This window comes from Coloeus monedula, assembly GCF_965178545.1.
Source record: "Coloeus monedula genome assembly, chromosome: 4".
Classification (NCBI taxonomy): Eukaryota; Metazoa; Chordata; class Aves; order Passeriformes; family Corvidae; genus Coloeus; species Coloeus monedula.
Genome location: NC_138784.1, coordinates 41,109,986 through 41,136,558, shown reverse-complemented (window position 1 = coordinate 41,136,558; position 26,573 = coordinate 41,109,986). Strand labels below are relative to the sequence as shown.

Genomic DNA, 26,573 nt, shown 5'->3' with positions numbered 1-26,573 from the left:
ACTGTCAGAAAAACACTTCTTATCTCAATCTAACAACATTACATCAGAAGAACATATTTCTAGCCTTGGGCTTTTGACCCTTTTTTTGCCTGATGGAGATACTGTGTGGTCAAAAGTTTCTTCTAGTTTTTGCAGATGGTTTAACAAAAATATCCCCTCTTTCTACAAGCACTTGCTTGTACTGGATTTTGGAACATCATGCTTAAAACACTACTATGACAAGTATTTACTAAAAAACTGATTCTTTGTTACCTGACAAAATTTGCTTTTAATATTAGTTTAAGATAAATTTTTTTGTGCATCATTGATTATTTTTGCTTCACTACCAGTAAATATCCATTTCAGTGCTTGTATCATCAAAGAAGTGTACTGCGGAATTTTATTTTCTTAGACCTGGGAAGATTCTTCTTGTGTATAGAGGTCTGAGTTACAGCCCCTTTTTGTTCATACCAGTGAATTACACTGTCCTTCCCATTATTAAATATTTCACTGAAGTAGCTCTGTCTAAAAATCTATGACATAATATAACTAAATGTCAGAGGTTCAATACTGAAAAAAGAGCAAAATTCAGCAGATGCCAGGATTTAATCCTGGTGGAAGGTGCCTACTGCATAACCCCAGGTTACTGCACAATGGGTGTTGCCTACAAGACTCTGCTGTGAACTGCCAACACCAGGGACCTACAGGGACCTAAGCATGGTGCAGAGAATAAGGACAGTCTGTTCTGAGAGGGGTGCTCCTGTTAGAGAAAAATTTTGCAATTCCCCTCTGTTTTCTCTCCTGGCCAGCCAGTGAGTGCTGAAGAACCTCACTGTCAACAAGTTACTTTTTGTTGGTTTCAGGAGACAGAGACAGCCCCTGTTGATGCCTCTCAGCATCCTGACAAGGCATTGATTCTACAGTGACTCAAAAGGAAATGTGTCACACAATGAGTCACCAGCATCGCTACTCCCAACCCCTCTGCTCTAGCAATTTAGGCATCCTATATAAGCTGACAGTGACCTCATCTTACCTGTGGTTCCTAGGGACAGTGAAAGCAAGAGATATCATCACTATGAGGCAAAAATATCATGGAGACTGCTCAGCTGTTACTTTGGAGTTTGACATCTGAAATACTTTGTACTCTTCTTCCCTTTTTTTTGTTGTTGTTGTTGTTGTTGTTGTTGTTGTTGTTGTTGTTGTTTTTAATAAGGATGAACACCTGCTCAGGTTTTCAAGAAATGAAAAGCCAGGACAGAATTTTCAGTACACTGTAGCCACTATCAGGATAAGGATCAACCATACTCACATACACTTTATACTATGGATATCTAACTATGGTCCATAGCTGGACAAATATTGGAAAATGTGTCCTTTTCTTTTTGCTTTTTTTTTTTTTTTTGGTTTGGGGTTTGTTTTTTTTAAATTTTAATCTATTAAAAACATTACTACAAGGAAGAATCAGTTCACTTACAAAGTAAACATGCCCCAAAGAAACTACTCCTAAATAATATCAACTCTTTCTGGGGAGGACGTAATGCAGTAAACAATCCCTCAGTTTCCATTTAGATAAAGGTTTTGAGTTTTACTTTTTAATTTTTTGTTTATTTTACTTTTACATTTAGTATTTAATTTAATTTAAAAAAAAATTAAATAATTTTTAATTTAAGTGGGTGTTTTGTTTCCTGTGCTGAAGTTTTTAACAATTGCCCCTCCCTCTCCAGTCTGGCTACTCAGAAAACACCAGAAGATACAGTAGCACACTGTTAAGGGAAAGATGCTTCTCTAAAAGCTGGTATTTCTAGTAGTAAAACACCATAAAATGTTTTTGCTTCTGAATCTCTTACCAGAAGTGGATCACATTCCCCTGAAGATCTTAAATCTTTTTGTTTGAAAAGGCACCAAACCCATTAAGGCACCTGAAAAATGAGAGCCTGCCATAAGGTGCCACATGACCTTTGCTGTGTCACTCCAAACCCCATCCTGGGTGCCACAGAGCAATGACCACTGATGTCTAAAAGATGGCTGGAGTCAAAGAGCATGAGAGAAGTGCTGCTGTGCTGGCATCAGGCATCCTTGCAGAATTTATTCTCATGATTAAAAACACCTTGCATAAACAATGAGTTGCACTGTATGAGACAGAATTTCTGAAACATCAGCAGTTTAGTGATGCACTTTTATGAGACCTGTCATCAACCAATATGCATATAAAGGCTTTTGATTTTCTAATCAAAAGGATGAATTCATCTTGACTTCCCATATGCTAAGTGAGATTGGTTAGTGAAAGACATAAGGTATTAAAACTTTAGCTGATTAAGACTAAATTATTCATAAGTTATCTGACAAGTTGGCCATTATCCTGTCTCTGAACCAATCAAAAACCAATCTAACATTCTCAATCTGTATTTTGCAAGTTATTTCTAAGTATTGACAACACAGGACAAAAACATTTCAGAAGACAAACATGGGCACTTACGTTGATTGCCCATCAATGTAAGATGGGTAAGTCTGGATAAATTGGACTGCTCTTAAAAGTTTTACTGAATGCCTGAAAAAATATACAGATAAATGTTATGCATCTTCCAGTACAACACTCTTACATATGAATGTTCTGTATCTTGCTAGAAGATATTTAGTTGTTAAGGAACTTGTTTTCTGTTAGAGGAGGGGCACGCTGAGGCATTTGCTACTATATTTTTATGTTTCTGAAGAGGTGGGCCTGAACAACTGCAGGATGCAAAATGGTAGGCAAGACCTTATGGCCTTTTTCAGGTTTTTCATGTAGTGCAAGGCTACAATAACCCCTTTCTCTTTTATAAAACCAACTTTACACACAGTAATAGTGTTTTTTCTACCTATACCATCTCAAAGATTCCTGCTGCTTTCAAAGGATCAATCCAGCAAATGCTTTCTGTATTTCACACTGACAGGTTCCTAAGGAAGCAGCATAACACACCAGCTTGCCAGGTTGCCCTGTGGTGGCAACGGGCCCTGGCATACCAGTGGGATATGGCCCTGGCTCCACTGCCCACCACCTGCAGAGCTGGCACCAGTGCCCTCCCAACAGCTGTCCAGCTGCCCCCAGCTTCCTTCAAGGCTCAGTAGCCACTAGCTAGGTAACACTGCAGGAAAGAAATCCAGGGGAGTGAGCAAAGGCTTTTGTAACCCCAAAAGCTGCTATTTGTTGTGGGGTACCCAGAAACCTGCAATGCCTGTGTGCTCAAACAGCCCCATGACCCGGCTGCCTGGATGCAGCAGTGCCTGCGATGGAGCTGTCTATGCCCACATCACAGCACTGGCTGGTGGCTAAGTCTGGCACAAGCCCTTGCCAGTGGGCTGGATGCCACATGAGCAGATGAAAAGCAACACAGCCATGCCAGGGATCTGGCTGACTTCATCCCAGGAGCAGCAGCACCAGGGTCAGCAGCATCACACCTGCGAGCTCTTGGTGCCAATGTGCTTGGCTAAAGATTTTAGACTGAGGTTAATAACGGGTGGGCTACATGGACAGAGGAGCATGTTTGTGTCACTCCAGGCCAGAAGTAGATTATCCTGAAAATTTTAAGCAAGAGTTTAATGGCTGCATGTGAGAAACTGTTGGATTGAGTTTTTAAATGAACAAAGAGGTAACAATTATTTGCAAGGAAGGTTTGGGCAGGGGTTTTATCTGTTGGAGGGTTTTCAGGCTGTCAGATTTTTTGCATTTCAGAGTCATCAGATTAGAAATCCTGTTTGAATTCTTCACACTAGAAGATGACTAGCATGATTGGCATCTGAATTTTGATCAGGTTTTTGAACATTTTTCTTCTTTCAAACCAAAATATCTACGTAAATGCATCTTTCAAGGAAAAATGTCACCCAGTTTGTTCATAATTAGAAGGATGTTTCAGGAAAGCAAAAGCTTTTATCTACCTTTTAAACATGAATGCTGTATTTCCATCTGACTAGGAGGGTCACTAGGGTTTAAAGCTGAGGTGCATAAAGTGCATTTCCAGGAAAAAAATGCTATGTTATTGAGCAAGGCTGCAGTTATTTAGACTCAATCCTCCTGTCACAGTTCTTTCAGACAGAAAGAAAATGTAAGCAGCAAAATGTAAAGGAGCTAACTACTGTGGATTCTGTCTTTATTATTCTTTTTCCAGTCTCCTTTTGCAAGAGGAGTGGCTAAAGAGGGGCATAATTTACAGAGAATTGTGCTCCTTTAAGTACTGCACGTCCTGGGTTGCCAGACTCACATGTGTGTGGCTACTAATAGCAATGCCAGACTTTTTTTCTAATCCAAGCACTTCTTTAGCTGCAATCCTTCTCACTTCTATGATGCAACTCCATATGTGACACCAAAGCATGACTGTAAGCAAGGCCAAGGCTGGGGAGAGCCAGAGCATATGACAGGCTGCATCCTGGTGGGCCTGAAGCTGCACTCCAGCCATCCACAGTGAGAGATTTCATGATGAGTAGTCATGGTCACTACATCCTTGGCTTTAAAGGTGATCCTCCATGATGTATTGTTGTTGGAAAGAAGCAGTTGCCTTCAAGGTGGGGTTACCAGATGCAAAAGTTTGTCTTGGCATGGTGGGGGACCAGTACAATCCCTGATGTATCAGTGTGCTCTGATGGCACTGAAGAAATCTGTGTACAATACCTTGCCTCTGAGAGCAGCATCACAGCTAAAGGCTTATAAGGATCCTGTCATGCAAAAGAGTAAAGAGGAGCTAAAAAGGTCATTAAGACTTCTCACTGAAAAGAGAGGGGGGATGTTAAAGAAAGTGCTGGATGGAGGCAAGTGTAGAGTGCAGAACTATACCAAGCAGAGAACACAAAACAAAGGTCCAAGCAAGTATCCAGGCTAGCAAAGTGTTTGCCAAAATTTGAGACACTGAGAACAGTCTAAAAGACAGAGGTTTATGGGCAAGAATGCCCTTTTCCAGTGATGAGCCAAATGGAGCTGAAGAAATTGTCAAAGGCCAGAGGGAGAGAGAAAGAAAGAGTCCCTGATGAGATGAAGAGAAACCTAGAAGTGAATACCGGAAGAAAGGGGAGGAGGTATGATGAATGGTGTCATGAACAATAAAAATTTACTGACCTAAATCCCAAAGAACACTAAAATGCAGTAGGGAAATCAAGCAGAGATTTATATGCTATATTTCTTATGCTGCTTAAAGTGAAATTCACTTGAACATATTTAATTCAGAATTAGAGTTTCCACAGGATTGGGATTCTGGGACAACACAAACTAAACTAATGGGGTGTGTTCAGTGGTTGTCACCAAGTGATGTTCACCACAGTTCTATGGTAGCATCCCACATACAGTTGGTAGATCATGACATAGAGATCTGTATATGACAGACCTTTGTTATCTACACTAACACAGGGATCGAGAGAGTGGCCTGAAGGGACCAATGGCAGAGGCAATGCTGTGGGTTACCCAGCCCAGGAGAGGCTGGCAACTACACAGGTCAGTGCAGGCACACAGCACCTAGACATGCAGCAGGTGGCCAGCATGGAATTTTGTCTTAGCTTATGACACTCTCCAGGCATTTCATGCAAGATCAGAATTTCATTGTGAAAGGTGGACTTAAAATAATTCAATGTTGAATATACGATTTAGAGAGTACAAATGGATGAAAAATGTTTCTCTTATAAGATGTGAAAAGAAAATCACTGCAGGTCACTCCTTTGAGAAGGTAAACAGGAAAATATTTTTATATGTAAGGTATAAACAAAACAGCAATCTATCTACAGCAGAACTGATGTAGGCAGGTGAGTATCTCAGACATTTTTGTTGTGTTATGGCATTTTGGTTCCTTCTGTATGTGAAGTGAATTTCATTTCTCTGGCAATTTTGGTTTGGTGTAGAAGTAGTATTTCAATACTTCCACCACTGATATACAATAATCAGGGTATATCCCCTCTGGAAAGTTCACAGTCTAAAATAAACAAGAACTTGGACTTGAGAAGTATGTCTGTTGGCCAATGAGTGCAAATGCCAGCTACATCTTGCAGACAAGAGAAATCAGAATGCATTTTTAAAACTTTTTTGTTTAAGTAATTTTTCCAGTTAATTGTTATACCAGAATTTCAGGGAGGGAATGTTTGTGTGAAAATTATAACCAATCATCTCTTTTTTCAAGAAACCCAAAAGGAAAAGAAAGTCATGCGATATGCAGCAGCAGTGAGCTTTTATTTCCATCCCAGGAGATGGGTTTAGAAAGTAGAATCCACAAATTCTCTGTTTTTCTCCAGAGAACTGTAACAGTACAGTATTGACACACATGACACACATGCATGTGACACAGCCCTTAAAACACAATTCTTAGTTATTTTCCTTGCTGTGGGTGGGTAAAGCCTCAATGCTCTTATAAAGAAGTGAAAGACTGTTTGTCCAGTTTGGAGAATACAGATGAGGAATTATTCTAAACTAATTCAATGGCTTTTCTTTTCCCCAAACTGCCATAAAATGTAAAATATTTGATAACATTGTAAACAAAAACATAATTGTTTGCACTTTTCCAGATTAATTTGCACAAATTATTCCTATATTATATCACAGGGATTTTAATTATGTGTTACAAATGATAAATTCTTTAATGCATTAGATGTGATTAAATGTATGAAAATGCTCAGTGGTGGTAAAAAACATACAAAGATATACATTTTTATGACTAGAGTTAATTCCTTCCTCCAACTTTATTTTTATCTATAGCATCAGGAACATCTTCTACAGAAACTATTGTGAGGCCAAGACACAGAAGTCACTTGACACTAGACTTAAGATATTTATTTCCTGATAACTACTGAAAATTTCATAGAATCATGCATTTCTCTATTTACAACAGCAACAGATAATGGATGGAAAAGTTGAGGATGAACACTTGCAACAGAGCAACAATCTGGAGAAACACAGAGAAGACAGGCTGCTTCTGGGGGCAGGGCTCAAGTGATCTGCCCCAGGCTCTGCTGAAAACTGATAACCCTGGCTCCACAGCAGCTGGTTGCTGTTCAGGGAACCTTTCAGGGCAGGTCCTGACCTAGCAGACTGCAACCTGGGCTCAATGAAACACAAATCTTCAACAGGTAATTAGCAACTACAACAATGATAATACCAATAATAATACCAATAATAATGTTGAATCTTGTCTCCCCAAATCCTGCTTATAAAGGCCTATTGGAATTGCAAGGGTGTCTATAAAACTCCATAGGTAAATGTGAATTCACTCATGAAAAGAGAAGCCAGCAGAAGCTAATGCCTAGCAGTCGATGTTTCAGTTTCAGCTCAGACCCAGAAGATTTTGGCAATGAGTGTCCTACACTGCACTCCCCTTCATTGCTTTGTTGGTTCAACAACTAGAAGGGATGGCTACAGACACTGCTTCCATGGTTGGTGGGACAGTGAAACCCCCATCTGCACCAGAGGAAAGAGCAATGCCATCTCAAGTACCCCAAAGGCTGTGATCGTGGCTGACTCACACACTTCACCCAAGAAAAGGGGGAAGAAGCACAAAGGCCAAACTTCCTAGTGCTTCCCTACACAGCAGAGCAACGCACAGGCAGTGCTCTCAGGGTAGGTCCAGTTGATGTTTTGCAGACAGATGTGAGGCCTCTCCCACAGCTCATCCTCCCTGAAAACAACACAACTCTGTTAGCTGAGCACAGACATCTAATTATTAGAGTTCCTGGGCTAAGCAGCTTTTGTCAGTTTGCAATGTAACAAGCTGCGGAAAAAAAGCCCAACCCAAGTTACGGCTCTCTACACTCAGGCTGTGATGTCATGATGGCTCATGCTGGATCTCCACACTGCTGGATCACTGCACTCTCTGGTCCTCCCCAGAATGGGCTTGCTGACCCACACAGAGCTAGTTCAAAGCTTTTCCTGATTTTATGTTTACTGCTGAAGGATGGACAGTACATGGTCTGGCATGAAGCTGGGCTCTTGATTTGGCACAAAGTCTGCTGCCACAAAATTATTCATTTACATTTTTCTAAGCAAATATGAACCAATAGAAGAAAGGCCACAGTCTTTGGGAAACAATATTGGGACTTACAGAGTCAGGTTTATTTTCTGACCAAACCTCAGTTGGTTTCAGGGCTCAGAGCACCAACCATCTTTTTACTGGTTGAGCATGAGAAATATCTGCAAATGTCCTCAATAAAGCAACACTGGAGGCTGAGTGGGGAAGTTGGCACAGGGCTAGAGTATATTTGGTCCACTGAAGGTATCTCAATTATCTCATATTTGTACACTTTAAAAAAAAACCACAAACATACTCATCAGCCTTTGGCTACTAGTTTACTTGGGTGCCAGTACAGATTGCTAACAAGGAACTATTAATCACAAAATCTTTTGCCATTCTAACAATACTAAAAATAATAAAATTCTTGCTCATGATATTCCATGTTAGAATAAAACTATGATTTGTCATACTGTTTTTCTCCCAAGGGAACACTTGAACTGGAAAGGCCAAGCCAACTGTAGGGTCATCTAGTCCATCTGAAGTCCTAGTCAGCTGTTTTACGCCCTCACTGGAGCTTGGCAGAGCATCCAGTTACATGACTTTTACCAAGCCACTTCAGTTCTTTTTCATCATCTTCTACATTTCTGTCTTGTCTGTTTTGACAGTAAGCACTCAGGAAAGATTTGTCCAGCTATGTATTTATAACACTAGAATCTTGATCTCTGGAGCTTGTAATTTAAAATAAATATGCCTTCATACTAAAAAACCAGACATAACTTAATCAATATGAAAACAGAGGATGTTAGAGTTGATGCCTACATTTTAAGAAGTTAAAACCAATTTCATGTTAAGAAAATGTTTTCCTGCAGTTGATTTTTCCAGCCCTAAAAAAGACAGCGTCCTTTGGAAAATTTTTTAGGAATATACATTAGGATTACACTATTTTATATTTAGGATCTTTCTACTAAATTAAATCTTGCAATCAAGAGAATATTTCTGATTTTCTTATGACAACATAATATTTCACCATATATTTTACCATATAGTGTACAAAAAAGAGATGTTTGTGCATACTTTCCAAACACAGGCCCTGAGCAGCAGATCTTTGTATTTCTGCACAAACTTATTTTTTAGGAAACCCCTCCTGAATATGCAGAACAAATAATATTTAGCTTTTCATTTGAGAAAACAGACCGTACAATTTCTCCCAGCTAGCACCAGCCACCCAAGTGCCACACATCCCACCTATGCCAGACCCTAGCAGGGACACCCACCCTCAGGAGGCAGCAGAATGAATAAAAATTTCTCTCTCTCCCTACTGACTTGCAGGAAGACTGGATTAATCGCTTGGAGCAGGCACCTCCTTCTCAGACAGCTAAAGGTGGTGAGATTAATCATATCCCTAGCTTTCAAATTCATCTGACTTAACATCAAAAGAAAATATAAAAAATAAAATATATTTGTGTATATGAGATACATGACTCCTGCCAATACAGTGATACCATAGCCTTTCAGTTACCAGTGGGAACCAGTGTTACTCCATTGCTTAGATGGGAAAGCACGTGTACCTGTCCCTGTGCCCAGGCATGCACCACCTGCCACAGCTTCTGCCTGAGGAAATACTCCATAAATGAGGCTTTAATGTTTCCATTTCTAGCTATCACAATCCATAATGAAATAGGAAACATCCTGGATGCAGATATCATAATTGGAAGTTTTGCACAATAGGAGCTGTGTGTTTCAGGCCTGTACAGAAATCTGTAAGGGTCCTCAACTGGCAGAGCAGTTTATTTGCACAGGAGCCACAGCTGGAGTGAGGTTAGTCTCTTGTACTAGAAGGATTTGTTGCTTACTGCAAGAATATTTATATCACTGCACCGTGATCTCACAAAAGACAGCAAGATGAGAGGAAGAGATAAGTTGAGAGGCAGAGAGAGAAAGAGAAGGAGAGGAAGAGAGACAGAGCGGGAAAGAGGAAAAAAATATTATCTTAATTTTCTTCTCTGAAGATGCTGCCACTTTCTTCAGTGCCAATCCAAGCAAGAAGCAGAGCTAGGCAAGGAGCATAGCTGCAATAGGAGCCCTGGGCTCTGCTGGAGATGATGCGAGCATGGCAAGCCACTGAATCTAAAATTCTGCTTATTTCTGCTGAGACACGTCTGACTGAGGAAGCAGCAAACTGCCTTGGTCAGTTGATCTCCATGTGCAGAGCAACTCTGTTGCTCTCAGATGTGAGCAGTTCTTCCACTAAGAGTACTGAAAATGAAGAGCAGGATTGGAGTGGGAAGAAGAGACAGGTTCAAATATTTGTGAAAGCAATATTTACAGCTGAATTTCTGCATCATGAGACTTCACAAATAGCTTGCTTCACGGTAAACAAAAGTCTGAACTCATGGTCCTGTATGGGACAGGAATAGGGAACCATGATGGTAACCAAGGTGTCTGGGACAGTTTTGTAATAAACCAGCACCCGATCAGCTGCAGCAAAACTCAGACCAAGGAAACTTTTGGAGGGTTCTGAGATGGGATGTGCATATATTTATATATCTTGTTGGGCAGTGTAACGAAGGTGAATGAGAGGTCAAAAGTAGCTGTTGTTGCTCCATTAGAAAACACTATAATCCAAGATACAGTGGTGTTGCTCAGCTGGAAAGGCTCAGTCGCAGCCCTGCGATGGTAACAGCTACTGGAGTTTCCCAGAAATGCCAGGGTTTGGGTTTATATAAGCCAGAATAGAAAGTAATACAATTCAGTGTGCTGGCTGCAGACAGAGATCAGCTTTGATGCAGGAAGTTCCCTCTCTCATTGGCCTAGCAACATGTTGCTGCTTGAACTGGCTACGGAAGTAAGCAACAGCTCTGGACTTACGACCTGGGTTTCAGCCTTCACTGAGATGAACACAGATACACCACACTCTGCTGATGTTCAGAGTCATCCAATGTGATGATCAGCATCCCAGCAAAGCTTTCAAAGTAGCTTAACAGCTGACTCTCCTTCTCAAGGAAGCGCAAAGCCCAGACAAATACTTCTGCAGAGAAGTACCCTGGGTCTGTCTGCATGTGAAACTATCTGCAGGCTGCGGAGCCAGAATGAGACACAGGGAGTTAAGAGCACCACTGGGGAGTTCAGGAACTCTTCCCCAAGTACGACCAATCTTCTAATAAAGAAATGAGTTGGCTAACCTGGGCTGCCCAGGCAGCAGTCTTGGGGTCTTCTGTAGCTTCATGCTGACAATGTGCTTGAACAGGGTAGGGGCCATGGTCTCATCATGCTGCGCAGTGGGACACTGATACTGGTGTCCTCTGGCTTCTGGTGGGATGGCAGACTATCGTCAGCTGGTGTAGCTAGAGTTCATTTGTTGTGGTCATTAACACTTATTTAGGGGAGAGCACATTTTTGGAAATAGGCCTGACTGTCAATCTTGAAAAAATGTCAAAAAGCAAGAACTAGAATTCAGCACTTTCCAGCCCCCCAGGCTGTTCCCTTCCCCAGGTGAGACCTGTCATAAGGGAAACGAATCACCCTCTTGCCTTAGATACTGTGATGGATTTCCTCAGGCTGTTGGTTTTATATTTGCCCATCATTTCTGAAAAAACTGTTGCAATAACTCTTTATTCCCAGCTTAACTTATAATTATGACCATCTTAAACACTTAAGTTTATATTTTTATCAATAGACATTGCAGCTTAATGGAGAGAATGTCCTATGTGGTTCATAGTCACTGTATCTACATCAGTTAGACACATGGAAAAGTCATGCCAAGGAGACCCCAACACCTGAAATAAAACATTGCCTGTCTTTCAACCTAATCACAAGTGATGTTCCCTAGGGCTCAGTATCGGGGCCAGCTCTGTTTAATATCTTTATTAATGGTCTGAAGGTGGGAACTGAATGCACTTTCAGTAAGTTTAGAGATGACACTAAGTTGGGTGGAAGTGTTGATCTGCATGAGGGTAGAAAGGCACTGCAGAGAGATCTGGACAGGCTGGATCAGTGGGCCAAGGCCAATTTTATGAGGTTCAACAAGGCAAAGTGCCGGGTCCCACACCTGTGTCACAACAACCCCATGCAATGCTACAGACTGGGGGCAGAGTGGCTGGAAAGCTGGTCATCAGAAAAGGTCCTGGATCAACAGCTGGCTGAACATGAGCCAGTGTGTGCCCAGGTGGCCAAGAAGGCCAGTGGCATCCTGCCTGTATCAGCAATAGCACGGCCAGCAGGACCAGGACAGTGACTGTCTCCTTTTACTTGGCACTGGTGAAGACACACCTTGAATCCTGTGTTGAGTTCTAGGCCCCTCACTACAAGAAGGACTTTGAGGCTCAGGAGTGTGTCTAGAGAAGGGCATCAGAGCCAGTGAAGGGTCTCCAGCACAAGATTGATGGGAGGCAGCTGAGGGAGCTGGGGTTGTTTAGCCTGGATGAAAGGAGGCTTAAGGGAGACCTCACTCCTCTCTACAACTGCCTGGAAAGAGTTTGTAGCCAGGTGGGGATTGGTCTCTTCTCCCAAGTAACATGCACCAGGATAAGAGGAAATGGCCTTGAGTTGCAACTCAAGGAGAAATTTAGATTGAGAGTTAGGAAATAATTCTTCTCTTAAAGTGTGGTCAGGCATTGGAACGGGCTGCCCAGGGAAATGAGGGCATTATCGTCCTTGGAAGTGTTCAAAGAATGTGTGGATGTGGCACTTGGGGACACAGGTTAGTGACAAACCTGGCAGTACTGGGTTAACAATTAGTTAACAATTCTGATCTTAAGGGTCTTTTCCAACCTAAGCAATTCTATGGTTTCATGATTCAATGGTTTCAAAAGAGAAATAGCACTTCTGACCAGGTGGCTCTCCAATGAACACCAGCTGATGGCAACCTTGAGAACTAACGTAAGAAGAGATTCTCTTTCACCTGTAACTCCCATCTCCTTGGGGATAATGTTTGGGAATGTCAGTCAGCACCTACTCTTGCACTTGCTTGTGTCTCTAATGCTTCTCTCCTCCAGAAAACATATTTTCATCTGCATCATTATTCTTCTCTTTGTCTGAAGGAACACTTGAAACTGCTATCTCTAATTCTTGATTTATCCTCTCATTTACTAGCACTCTGGCAGACCTCTTAGTTGCTATACAGCAGTGCAAAGCATCTTATTTTGGGAAAATGCTACATTTTATCTCCTCTTTGGGGTCATATTATTTTCCAGAATTGGAAGACTTCTTTTTAAACTTGGTATTTTTTTCCCCCTGATACTCTGTTATAATTAGCACTAAATCAGACACTGAAGGCACTAGAGCAGAAGGCTGAGAAAGGGTTTCCTGGTAGTAAAAATATGAAAGACTGAGATAAAGATACTTCTGCTCCCAATATTCCCTCCTGGAAACTACAAATCCAGCAGATGAGAAGCCATCTGTGTGGATACCTTGTGATGCATTTTAACGCTAAAATAGTAATTGAGCTGCACTTCTAGGGCTTCCCTTGCCAGCAGCCATCCCTGGAAATCCCCTGTAGGAGTGAAAGGATAGATAAGGACAGTGCCATGGAAACAGCTGATCCTTCCCTTACCTTTCCTAAGTACACTAGCAACTGGAGACTAACTTGTAAAAGTCAAAATAACTAAACAAATCTGCACAAATCTAAATATTTTGTGCTCGTTTAAGTGTAATAATTAAGAACTATGAGAAAATACAGGAAGAAAATGTGGGGTCTTAGTGCTTTTATTCTTAAAAAAAGTGTTGTCGACACCTCTTCGGGGTGACATCTCTAGTATTAGATTTGGTGTACACTTTGACACACCTTTACCATTGTGTTTTATAAATATTTAAAAAATCAAATAGACTATACTGACCTAAAAAATCTGCTACGTTCTTCTAGGGCAACGATTAATGCAGAGCAGTGCTGTAACCCTTCAACCTTCCAAAGAAACCAACGGAGAGACTTTTGAACACCATTCAGTAAGGAAGACGGCAGGGAGAAGCCGCAGCTCCAAATTCATGAGTCTCACACTCACAGTTGTAAGTCCAGCAGAAATTAGAAACCTCTGCCTTCTGCCAGAGTGGTATTTCACTGTTTTAGCTGATCAAATGCTCCTTGCAATCAAAGGGCAGTGTCTTCTGATTCAAGCTGTTTCTTCCAAGGGACTTAATCCCTAATCTGAGAAAGAAAAATACAACCTGTTTCACCCCTGCTGAAAAGTGCCAACTCTTGCTCTAGGTGATTGCACTGTATTTGTTTTTCCTGAAGAATACTGTGACAATTTGTAGGTGGGAGAAGGAAAGACCCCTGCTGCATTCCAATTAACTATTTAGTTCTATTTAAAAATTACTTATAAGGTTGCCTATTTACCATGTTTTCTGCCTGCACTCATAACTGAGGATGGTGGTTTTACTATAATTTAATTCCATGTTTTGGTGAAGTGAACAGCCTAACCGTGCCCTGCACATACTCTGGGCAATTTCTCCCACTTCTGCAACTGCATTGCCCACATCTATTGGTGATACTTTGAGTCACCGAGCCACAAACTCTCCGGAGCTAAGCTGCAGAAAAACTGCAGAGAATTCCCAATGAACATTGAAACCCATAAAGCATTTGGGGATTCTAACCACACCTGACTCTCTCGAGGATCTCTTCCCAAATTTTCCAGCAAAGTGCTGTAGGCTTCTAGCCCTCTGTAGGTATTAGCAGAATCATTAGCCAGTGAAGCCCAAATGGCTGGTAGACAAGTGTTGTGACTGCTGCAGGACATGCACATTCAGGGCCCAGCTCTCAGGAACGTTAGGTAGAAGGCTCTGTCAACAGCAACACATGGATTGTTGACTGCAGGGGTGTGCACACACAATCACATGCAGGACAGGTTTTCTATAATCATGTTTTATAGTTCCTTCACCTGTGCTGCTATAGACAAAGTTTTCAGATTGACTCCTACAGGCATTGTTACACTGATTTAAGATGGATGTGTATCAGCCTAGCCTGTGAAATAAGTCAAAAGAAAGAGACCATTGATTAAATGAGATTAAAAAGAACAGATGCATATCTTTTTGTAGACAAACAAGGAGGTAAAACTGTACCATACATGGTTCAAAATGGATTAGGAGTGTCCACACAAATTAGCAGTCCTTATGTTAAATGAGCTCAGGGCACTTTTTTAATTAAGCAGGTGCAACTATGGGAAACAGGCCTTACCTTTGTAGCAAAAGGTATTGATTCAAGACTAGAAGTAGCAAATGTATGAACACATACTTGACAATACACCTTCTTTAGTGGCTTCGGAGGTTTTAACACATTAAAACACTAACTGCTTTCACTTTCTTTAAGAAAACAAATGCGGAAGTAGAATACACAGCTACTCCAGCTTGAGTAATGAGTTTCCTCAACTAAACACAGTTTTAGGCAGAAGGACAGGTTAGATTTTTTCAATTAACAGAATTTAAATCACAATTTACACACAATGTGAGTGCTAGTTAGGTTGTTTATACTAAGCTAACCAGTCTAAGACAAGATAACACACTTTTTTTCCCATTACCTAGCTCTGTTGAGTTATTCAGGCTTCTTGTTCTATAAATGTTAATTGATTTGCATGTAAACTGTAATTTTGTAAAGGACAGAGAGAGTGGTCCATGTAGATGCAATGACAATATCGGGTTCTTAGTTTACTTGCATCATATTGTTGGGTATTGTCTTAAATGACTTCTCTTTAGGAAAATGGAACAAAAATTAGCTTTTGAAAAAGAAACTCAGACCGTTAGAGTGTGAAACATAATGAAGCAAAATGTTTATAAATGGGTATAAAAGAATCAGACTATCCAAACACTTATATAATAACACTAATAACACTGATCATATTTTTCAGTCTTAAAGTACTGCTTTTATATTTGATTTGTGGTAAGAAGAAATGTTTGATTTTTCAGATTCAACAACAAAAGTAGTCCAGAAGTTCATACTCTAAACAGCATGCCACTTTTGGTGCTTTTTAATGGTTTGATTTTAGCAAATGCATGAATATTTGAGTCACAAATGAAGGGTTTATTATCAGAATAATAAAATGCAGTGCTTTCCTGGATGGTGTATGTAGACATTCATTTCAGTGACATGGCAGCCATGCTCATCACACAACTATACTGTACAAAAGGTGGTAGCATTAAGAAACTGGTCTCCTGGTTTAGATGAAAGACTGTTCTTTTATCTTCAAAACATATTTATGTTGACAGACGTTACTGTAGTACCAGTGCTTCTATAAAATATCAGTATTGTGTAACCTACTGAATTCTTCAGTAATTCTAAATTCAGTTTGGAGGTTCAAAGTCAAACCTGAGAAAAAAGCACACATGAAACTATTGAAAGAAACCTGCTATTTCTGACAAAGTATTATACACTCATATTTTTGCTTGAAATTTTAAACTTTACTATGATTTTACAACAAAACTAAGGTGTCAGTGACATTGTTTTTCTTGATGGAGCAGAGCAGCCAAGTCACAAAAATGTTGGCCTTCATCCTGTAAACACTTGTGCACAGGCTTAGGTCTTACACCATTGACAGTCTCATTGAACTCAAGGGGATTATTTGCATGAGTGTTTTGTACATCAGCACTTGCTGTATTCCAGCCACTGCTGCAACATACGTTTTGAGGGTCGATAAATTAAACGTCCGGTTCTTGGAAATACTTTTCCACTTTATTAACATACAAAGTGGATAGTGTGATCTGTCTCTCCACTGCTACCACACTGCAGAGAAAATAGTAACTTTCACACAATTTACCCCATCGCCGGGTCGTTCCTGACCTAAATCGCCCGCAGGGTAACATAAAACCTGCGGCGAGGCCAGGCCGTTCCTTCTGCACTCTGCAACCCAAAGGGAGTTGACAGACCGGCGCCACGGGGGATGGGACATCCCCTCTGGAAGCTGGGGCGCTTCCCTGGGGAGCGCGTCCACCTGGGGTAGGTCTCCACAGGCCCCCGGCAGCCCTGGGGGTGCAGGGGTGAGGGGAGGATCGGGGAGCCCTGCTGCGCTCTGACCCTGCTCACCCCCACGCCCCGGTCTGGCCCGGCGCTCCAGGCCTGCGCGCCGCCCTCTCCCCTCAACAGAACGGGATCTGAGCCGGGCGCGTCCCAGGCCAGCAGCGTCTCAGTGGAGCCGCCGGAGCGCGGCGAGATCCGGCAGCCCCGCGGCCTGCGGGCCCTGCCCCCAGCACTGGGCCGCGTCTCCCGCGGGAGGCGGAGGGAGCGCAGCCGAGGGAGCCTCGCTGCTCCTTCCTCCTCCCCTTCCTCCCCGTCCCCCTCAGCCCCTCCGCAGGGCTGGGCCGTTGCGGGCGGTGCGGCGGCGCTGCCCCCGCCCCTCGGCGCTGGCGGCCGGGCCGAGCGGCGGCGGGGTCACGGCGGCGGCCGGGTCAGAGGGTAAAGGTTGCTCCCCCAGCATCCTCCGTGCTGGATACTCAGCCATCTTGGATTCGCGGGACAAGAAAATTCATGCGGTGAGTCCGGCCCCGGCCGCCCCTCCCCGGCCCCGCCGCCGACCCGGGCCTCGCCGCCGTCCCGGCCGCGGCCCGATGTGGGAGGCCCGGGCGGTGGCGCGGCCCTCGGCGGGGCTCGGCGGGCCTAGGGCCGCCCCGCCGGGTTTCCGTTTGCTTTTGTCTCCGAGGGGGAGCGGGGGGGACGCGCGGCGCCCGAGCCGGGGGCGCAGCCGCAGGCCCGGCCCGGCCCGCCACCCCCCGCCCTGCTCCGCGGCCGCGGGCGGCGGCAGCCCCCGGGCACCGCTCCCGGGCCAGGCGAGGCCGCGGCCCGGCGGTGCCCGGGCCCCGCATCCCTGCGGCCGCCGTTGGCAGCTCGCCCTGCGGCCCGCTCGGCCCGCCCGGCCCGCCCGAACGGCTCCTTCCCGCCGCCGCCCCGCCGGCTGTTCCCGGGCCTCCCCCGTCCCTCCGAACCCGGCCCCGCGGGGCCGCCCGGCCCCCGCCCGCCGCGTTCCCCGGGCCCGGCGCCGGGGCAGCGGAACCTGCCGCCCACGGCCGGGGCTGCGCCGGCCCCGCGCCTCGCCGAGCAGCCGTGCGGCCTGCGCCGCGGGCCCCGGGCGGAGAAAGGGGGTGAGACGGGGTTGCTGCTGGCTGGCTTTCGGTTGAAATTTTTTTTTTTTTTTTGCTCGCGCCTGTTTCACTCTCCTCCTGGCGGCAGTTAAGGCGGTGTGTAAACAGGTTCTGGCTTTCCCTCGGACGTGTGTGTAAAACAAACTTGAAAGGGACCGAGCGCGGTCGCCGGAGTAAGGAGCCAGCCTTCCCCGGCCAGCTTGGGCGGCGATGACAAGCTCTGGCGTGAACCTGACCCGTGCTGGGAGAGGAGGTGGCACAGGGTGACAGGTTAGGGATAAGAGGGGGACAGTAGGGCGGTGGGGAAAGATGCAAGGGTCAGTGTTAGCAGTCTAGTTGGTGTATGTGGGCTCCTGGTGAAAACAAGGTACCAACTAATGGTATTCTCGGTTTTAGGGTGGGTTTTTCTTGGTGAAATTACAAGTAACTTTGTTTTGAAGGCTCTGTAATGTGAGAAAATGAAAATATGTTTGTGTAAGGTGTTAGTTGTATTCTGCTGCTTATTCACATCTAACACAAGCGTATTTTCATTGCTGCTGTCTTTTTTTATCAGGGAAAAAGTTGTTTCCAACTTTGCGCTGTTTTATCCCCAGGCGAGGATAAGAACTTTCTGTGTATCTTTCGTGAATGAATATATGTGTGTGTGCGTGTGACTTGAGTGTGTGAAGGAGACACTCCTGTGTGCCTGCACAGCAGCAACATCTTGTGCTGGTGACTGGCTGCTAGTTTTAACTCTTCAGCTGGGGAAAGATTAAGATGATCAAACCTGCTGTCATATCTGTTACTGGAAAACTTTATGTTTTGGGAAGCTTGGATTTGTTTCAGACTGATAAGACTTGTGGTGACCTGTAAGAGCAAAATAATTGTTGAAGTTTATATTGCAAAGGCATCTTTCTTTCATCCTGGAAGAATTGTTGTGTATGTGTTGATGTACTTTAAGTTCTCTTATAATAGCATATTAATAGAATACAACTCACAGGATCAAGTTTTGTGATCGTAAACACGATGTATCTGTCCCATACCTTTTTTTCTCTTCTTTTTGCCCCCAACTTCCACTGTTGTTTATGTTGAGTATTCAGCTGGTATGCTAAACCTCAAGGCGTTGACTGCTTCTCATTTTAGAAAGGGATTTGAATACTCACTTATCAAGAGCTGACTGACTTGTCTTGCAAGTGTATTTCCGTTTCATTTTCAGGAAGCTGTTGATAAAGCTAAGAGTGTAGTAGTAGATAAACCTTGTCTATACATCTCTTCTAGACACTTAATATTGCTGTCAAAGTAGTCATTGTTATTGCAACCCGTTTGTGTGTCAGTTCTATCAACAAATGAAAGAAACGCCCTTGGCTAAAAAGTGAAAATAAAGAAACCCCAGAAATTTATACTAAAAAAATTAATTTGAATTCTCTGTAACAGGATCTAATTTTAGATAATTGTTATTTAGTGGAGAAAATAGGGTAGTTAGTGTGTCCTGAAGTTTGATGCTAAAAAATTGTCCCATAAATGGCTCTTTTCACCTGAAAATCTTGGTCTTTACCTCAGTCACTTCATATGAAAATTCTATGTGCCCGCAGCAGACTGGTAGATCTCAGAAACTATTTCTGTTATATTTTTTTATATTTCTAAATGCATTTCTGTCTAGATAGAGATTAGCTTTGAAATCAGGAACATTATTGCTTTTTTAGCCTGTGCTGTAGCTTTCTTAAAAATTACCCTAATATTAGTGTTGGTGCAAGGTCTGTTGTGTAGTAATTGCTAAGTTGTAACCTCATTATGGCTTTAAAGAGGCCTTGTATCATAACTCTGTTTATTCAAAAATACCTTCCACCTCCTTCTTTTTATGGACTCAAGAAGTGAATAGAACTTAAAAATACACCCTAGTTGAATTAAAATAGAGGTTTCTATCACCTGTCTTTCTGACTTTGTCTGGAAACTGAAGAGAAATATTGAATGGCTTGTTTTCCCATGAGGTAGGATAGAAAGTGCCCCAAGTACAGAATTTTGTTCTAATGGAAGTGGACCCCTGTATCTAACTTCTTAAAATTATGTCTTCTTAAAAGCTCTAATGTGCTTGAATACAGATTCTTAAAAGGCACCTGAAAAAAATGTGTTCTTAAAAAAAGAAGAAAAATTATTAAATTCTTGGCAGAATATTTGCCACATTTGTTATGTGTGTTTATAAATGTTAGCTTAAATAAAAACCCCTGTACCAGTTTCTATAGGAATACAGTACCTTAGGAAGTCAAACCAATATTTTTTACGACATATTTAAATGATTGCTCTGTAAATTATACAATTTTTCTCATTTTAAAAATTACTGTAAGTACAGTGTGTATGTAAATTTCAAGGACTGACACAAGCATAGAAGTTGAAGTTAGGTTTACTTTGCTTTATTTGAGCTTTTGACACATAAATAAGTAAAAAAATGTATGTGAGCATTCTGCTATACAACAGAAATCTGTTAAATTTCAAGCAAATATATTATGTCCCACATGCACTATACTGAACAATTCAATACAACTTGTTTTAGTTGTCTTTCCTGAATAGAATTGGCCTTCCTCCCCCCCGCCCCTTTTTTCCCAGGTCTGCAGTAGCACATTAGATGCAGTGTTTGTGTGCGTTTCGTTGGTCTCCTGACCCAGGTTCCTGGAAAAGCATATGAGCACCTGAAAGTTTGTGTGCAGTCTCATTGGCTTAAAAGCACGTGCTCTCGTGTTGATGGTTAACTTTGTGCATGAGAGTTTTCAGCATGGATAGCGTATTTTGACAGTTAACTATGCTTTTATTGAGCATTACAATAGCGTAGGAAGAATTGTGTCAAATGAAAATACTGCACAGTGGGATATTTTAAATTGTCCTTGTGGAATTATTTTGGTTTTGGAGCAGATGTGTGTATACCAGCCGTGGTCTGTGCTAATCAGCAAGAGATTCTTACATAGGATTGAAAATATTTTTGTTTGTATATGCAAAAATGAAAAAAAAAAACCAACCCAAGAGACCAAAAATCCAACCATAAAATGTTCATATTGCTTATAATTTATATTTTATCTTTCATTTTTAATACTCTCATAAAATAGAATTTTTTTTGTTGTGGTGGTGTGCACTAGCTCATCTTCTGGTCTGGTTGTATTATACGCCCTAAGTCAAGGTGTAAGTGGCTCTTGCCCAAAGGGGTTACTGAGAACCCCTAATCTGTCTTGCTGTAACATTGGTTATCAGTAGCATTACAGAAAAGTGTGCATTATTTTTTCCCCCTGATTTGGTTACTCTGCCATCTGATTGCTTTTTGCAGTGCTAGTATGTATAATTTCACAACTCTACATTTCCTAGGAGGATTCCTTTCAGATTATGCTGGTAGGTTAAAATTTGATTGTAATGAAGACTTTTTTTCATACACATCCTTCTCTTGTTAAATTGCAATGCAAGAATTGTTAATCAGAAATTCAGTAGTAAGTAAAACCATTGTTTCTTCCTGTTCTCCTTTTGATTTGGGATGATTTGTGGGAGGATATTTTTAACTATTATTTTTTTACCCCGTGTCACTTGGGATTTTTTTCCTGGTTTTTTTTGGTTTACTGAGCTTCAGAAGCATTTTTAAATCCTGCTTCCAGATTTTTTTTATGTGCTTGAGATCGATCAGTGATGTTTGAATGTAGTTCACTGAGGTCAAGTTGTTTGTCAAAAGGTGTAGTTTATTTAAACTGAAAACTGGTATAAATGCTGCTGTATTTGTGGTACATAAAATGGAAACTCTTACTTTGCATTGCTCTCGCTGAGCAGACAGTAATCCAATGGATTGAGTTGGACCATGCTTTCTATCTGAGTTACCTACTGAAGTGATGGGTTACTCTGGGTAAGTCATTTAACCAATTTACAGCCACGTTCTAGTCTGTGGTAAGAGGATAATTGTTTTCTGTGTTTTACTTGCCTGGTTCAAGACTTCTGTGGAACCACATACCAGTAGCAGTTAATACATATAGTTAGCAAAAACAATGTTAACCCCCCCAAAATGGCCCTGTACCAAGTTTGGTAGGTGGCAGTTGTATTGTTTATCCTTACGTGTTTCAGAATGGCACGTCCACAATATTTTCATTACAATCTAAATATGTGTGCATTTGGAAACAATAGCAGGGAGTTTTCAGGCATCAAAAAGAGGCAGCCGGACTCATTACCGCCAACTATTTAGAATTATAAAATGTTAACATTTAGATATGTAGGCAATAGCTTGGCAAACAAGTTTTTCTAAGGCTGTCTTTGTAACACAGATGATAATATCATATATTATCTTTTCTGTCAAAGGGTTGTAGGAAGATGCCTGTCTTGGTGTAAAGTGAGCAGCTAATGCTTGTGTCAGTGGACTGTTTGTTTGTCTTGCAGTCTGTATGACTGTGTTAGTTTTTGCTTTGAGCTTCAATGGAATAGTATTTTTCCCCTTCCAACTTACAAAAACCTTGCATTGTTTGGGGCAGAATGACTATTCCTTGTAAGGATTCTTAATGCATTTTTTATTCGAATTATGAAAACTATTCTTGCAAAGGAAATGTTGCCAGAGAATTATGATGATGGAAAAAATGTCTGCCAACCTTGCTTCTGTTGCTCTGCTGTGTAGGGGAATTGTTTGGGTATGTGCCTCAAGTCTTTTACCATTCAGTAGTGATGAGGTTTGTGAGAAAGTACTTGTTGCATATAAATACTTACTTTTTGAAAAAGTTAAAATACAGGAAAATAGCTGTGAAGCAGGTATTTTATGTAATGACCAAGTAGGCTAAAAAAATGTATAGAAGAAGGTCATCTCTTGAATGTTTGTAACATGTGATGTGGAGAAGTGGAAATCTGAAAGGTTTTCAAAGAGAAATCCAGCTGTAAGCTATGTCAGCTTTTGAAAGACTGACAAGATAATGAGCAATTCTGAATGTTAAAGTACCTTGCGATACCATGTCCACCTGTAAAACTGCTGGATGCAAAAAATATTTTCAATGAGATGTTTGATTATTTATTGCAATGTTGGTACTGGTCTTGATACTTTGCTGCATGATGTACCTTTTCTAACATGTCAAAAGCACCATTGTAAAGTAGAAAGGTACCTTATGTTGAAATCTTAATTTGTTGGCTTATTTTCTAGATGTGGATCCACATTTCTAGTAAGTTGATCAAGATCATATTGATTAAGTTCAGCATTACACATGAGAGTAAGTCAGTATCACTTTTTATTTCGTGGTGGAAGTTGAAGTAAATTCAGGTCCCTTTGCTACTGTGGTATGGATTTAATTTTTTTTAAAATTTTTGGGGGTTTTTTTAGGAAACTTTGACATTTTCAGGATGATATGTTTTGGACAATAAATCCATGTGTTGTTTCCCCCAGTTTCCCAGAAGTTTAGTTAGGCAAGAACATAAATATTGTGAGACATCTGTGTTGGGACAGGGAATATCCAAATTTCTTGCAGGGATAAAATTTAGTTTTCAGGAGTTTGGTGCTCTTCTGAGCTTGCCTTAGGTCAGTGTATGTTGTGAATAGCAGCAGTATATGGTTGATGGCAAGTAGTATTTTCATTGCCATTAGCATTTTAATTAGTGTTTTGCGAACTCTTAATATTAGCTGTGATCCTAATCTTTTATTGTCTCTGAAAGATATGTGACTAGTTTAAATGATTTTTTTTTTTTTAATGCAGCTGGCAGTTCTTTCAAGGTCCACAGGGTAGATTCAGTTTCACACTAGTCTGAGTTAGGTTTTATAGCAAGAGTTCAGCAAGTCTTGAAAACTGGGATGGCCAAGTGTAGGTCTGGTTGGTAACCAGGGGTGACTCACTAAGAGCAGGCATCTTTAACTCCCACTTAACAAAGTATTCCAGTGTACAGCTGCTGGCCTTTCCTATACTAATGAATACCTGCATCTGCCAAGTCCAATCATTAAAACAAAACCATTTCGAGCAGTGTATTTTAAAACTTAGTAGACTAAAGGTGCTTCACAGGTCCTGGTGTTGATGTTCTTAGGAGAGAGCCTGGAGAGGAGTAACAGAGGCTGCAAATGAATAAATGGTGGTAGTAAAATCTGTTGATAGTAGAATGTACTTCATGGATTATTTTATGTTTGTAACTGCAAGAAACATGAGCATTTAAAAAAGATCAAGTATATATAGGTAACCCAATTTGTGAGTTAACTCAAAAGTTAAGTATTTAACTGAATTTATATTTTATATAAATATGCTTCTACATGGAAACCTAAATCAGAAGGAGAAGTTAAGTTTGGAATTATGGTCCTACAGACCTCATAAAATTGCATCTAGGTGAAAGAAGGAATTTCAAATTAGTGCACCCTCTTGGAAAAGAAATAGTCAGATGTGATCTGGTATGTATTCGGTAGGATGGCAGCTGGTCAGGCATCCTGTAAGCACATGCAGACTTTCAGAGTGTCTGCACCACAACACTTTTCCCTGAAGTGGGGGGGAAAGTCACAAAGAGATGTGGAAAAGGAGGTTGAGGATTATCATGGTTTAAGTGTTAAGAAACAGAACAAATCTAAGAAACTAATTTTTTATTAATTCTTCTGCTCATGACAAAGGTCTTTATGATTAGTAGGTTTTTTTGTGGTTTGGTTTGTTTTTTCTTTATCTGCTGAATGTAAATTAAATTTTATAGTCTCAGATGGTTCAGTATTTTTTGGGACTGTCAGGAGAGAACTTCATTCTGAATCGAATCTAATATTCTGCTCCAACTGAGCAATTGTTCTTTGTGCATATTGATGTAACTGTCCATGGCTCTGCAACAGATTCCAGTGCAGTACTTAATTTTGTAATGTGCTTCTAAAAATAAGTGCATAGTCTTATGTAACACATCTTGTATTGTTAACACCTAGAGGCTTCATTTCCACTGGTATGAAGTGGAACACATCCTACATAATTTTTGATTGTGGGTATTTACATCTGAAATATTTTCTCTGTCAGTGTCTATGGGCAAAGAGTAGCTGTGTTTTAGGAATGAGTAGTAGTTTTAGGAATATCAGGTGTCTCATTTGCATGGTGAAGTATGTTAATCCTCTGCATATCTGAGCAAAACAACAGTTGGAAAGGTACTATATAGTTCAGTAGACATTTGTTTCCCTGAAGAAGCTTCGTGGATTCCTGCTCACAGGTATGTGCACTTTATAAGAGAGCTCTCCCTTAATTTGGCTCTGCACTGCAGCTGTAAGAGTTCTAAAAGTCTGTGGATGCTTCAGACATGAAAACAAGATGTTAATCATATTAATGCAGCTTTGAGGGCAAACTCAAAATCTTCTTGAAAAGAAGGGTGACATTTATGATCAAATTACACTGTTCTGTTAGTTCTTGTACACTTCTTGCTTTAGTCTTAGCAATGTTTTGATCTCTTTAATGTGGCTTTTCTTGTGCTTTTTGAATTCAGGCTGCAAATAACATGTCAAATTAGATGATAAAATGCATCATGTCTTGCTGATAGGATGACACCTGTACAGAACAAACTTGTCATATGTAAATAATTTAAGGGACAGAAATCAAATTTATCAAGAATTACAGCTTTATCTGAGTAACTTGGTTCTCATTTTTCACCATTTCTTGAAGTAGGTGCTATACTTTTATGTTAGGGGCACAGCTGGAATTTCAGAGTAGAGGATTGGAAGTTCATCTCAAAGTCTGAGGCCAAAACAGAGGCAAGCATTCTTTATTCTATTGGTGGCGTTCTAAAAGTGAATTTTCTATAGTGTTGTTTACTGACACCCCAAATGCTTCACTTTACAAGGTCCTTCTCTTTCCCTGACAGTTCTGGTGCTTCAGTGAAAAATTTATTCAAAGGGATCTGAAGAAATAGATACTTGTAAAACTAAACAAACAGGTTGTCTCTTGATTAGGTTGCATCTTTAACAATAAGTGAGATTTTTGTAGATGCTTTTAATGATTGTTTTATTTGAACAATTCAAATTATTTAATTTTCTTACAATGTCTGGGTCAGGTATCCATAACTTTGTGGCAGGGGAAGCACTGTCAGCCCTCAGACTTTCTTGTCAGCTGTGGAGGTAATCTGGAAAGATTGAAAATGTAAAGCTTGGTATTATGGCACCAGAAGCCCAAGCTTCAGTGTTAGGGTTACCCTTGGCAAAGTATGGGTTACCTTTGTCCTTCCTGAGGCCGAACAGCACATATACATGTTTGGGTAGTTAGATACGCGCCATTTCTACATGTATAGGTTTTGTTCTTTGCATAGAGGGTCTCAAGACTGTGCCCTAGCCCTGGTGGCACAGGCATGCATCTCTTGATAGGCAAGGCACCGAGAAGGTGGGCAAGGGGGGAGAAGCATCCCAGAGGGGAAGAGCCTGTGCAGACTATGCCATGTTGTTCTGATCCTCATGTGTCAGCCCAGGCCTAGCCTGTCACTTAATACTGTGCTCGTAGAGAAGAAATGCAATATTCTTATAGCAAATATGTTCTTCTGTCTGCTATTATTTCCTCTTTTTCTTGAGTTAGAGTCCAGGGAGCGAAATGCAAGAATAATGCATTGCTTGTGTATTTCAGCATTTTTGTGCCCAGTCCTTTTTTTTTAAGAGTGTATCCCAGAGTTTGCTCACTCTAGCTGTCT

At 41.4% G+C, this 26,573-nt stretch overlaps 1 protein-coding gene across 2 annotated transcripts in view; it reads left to right on the top strand.

The window, feature by feature from the left end:
* The first annotated feature begins 16,755 nt into the window (after positions 1 to 16,755).
* Positions 16,756 to 26,573, top strand: part of CNOT2 (CCR4-NOT transcription complex subunit 2) — an 82,755-nt gene continuing 72,937 nt past the window's right edge. The window contains exon 1 of one of the 2 annotated variants that reach the window (XM_082279773.1): positions 16,756 to 16,851. The gene's annotated coding sequence lies outside the window, so the exon portion shown is untranslated. Of the gene's footprint in view, positions 16,852 to 17,115; positions 17,385 to 26,573 lie in introns of those variants that run through there. The other variant, XM_082279774.1, reaches the window with a different exon arrangement.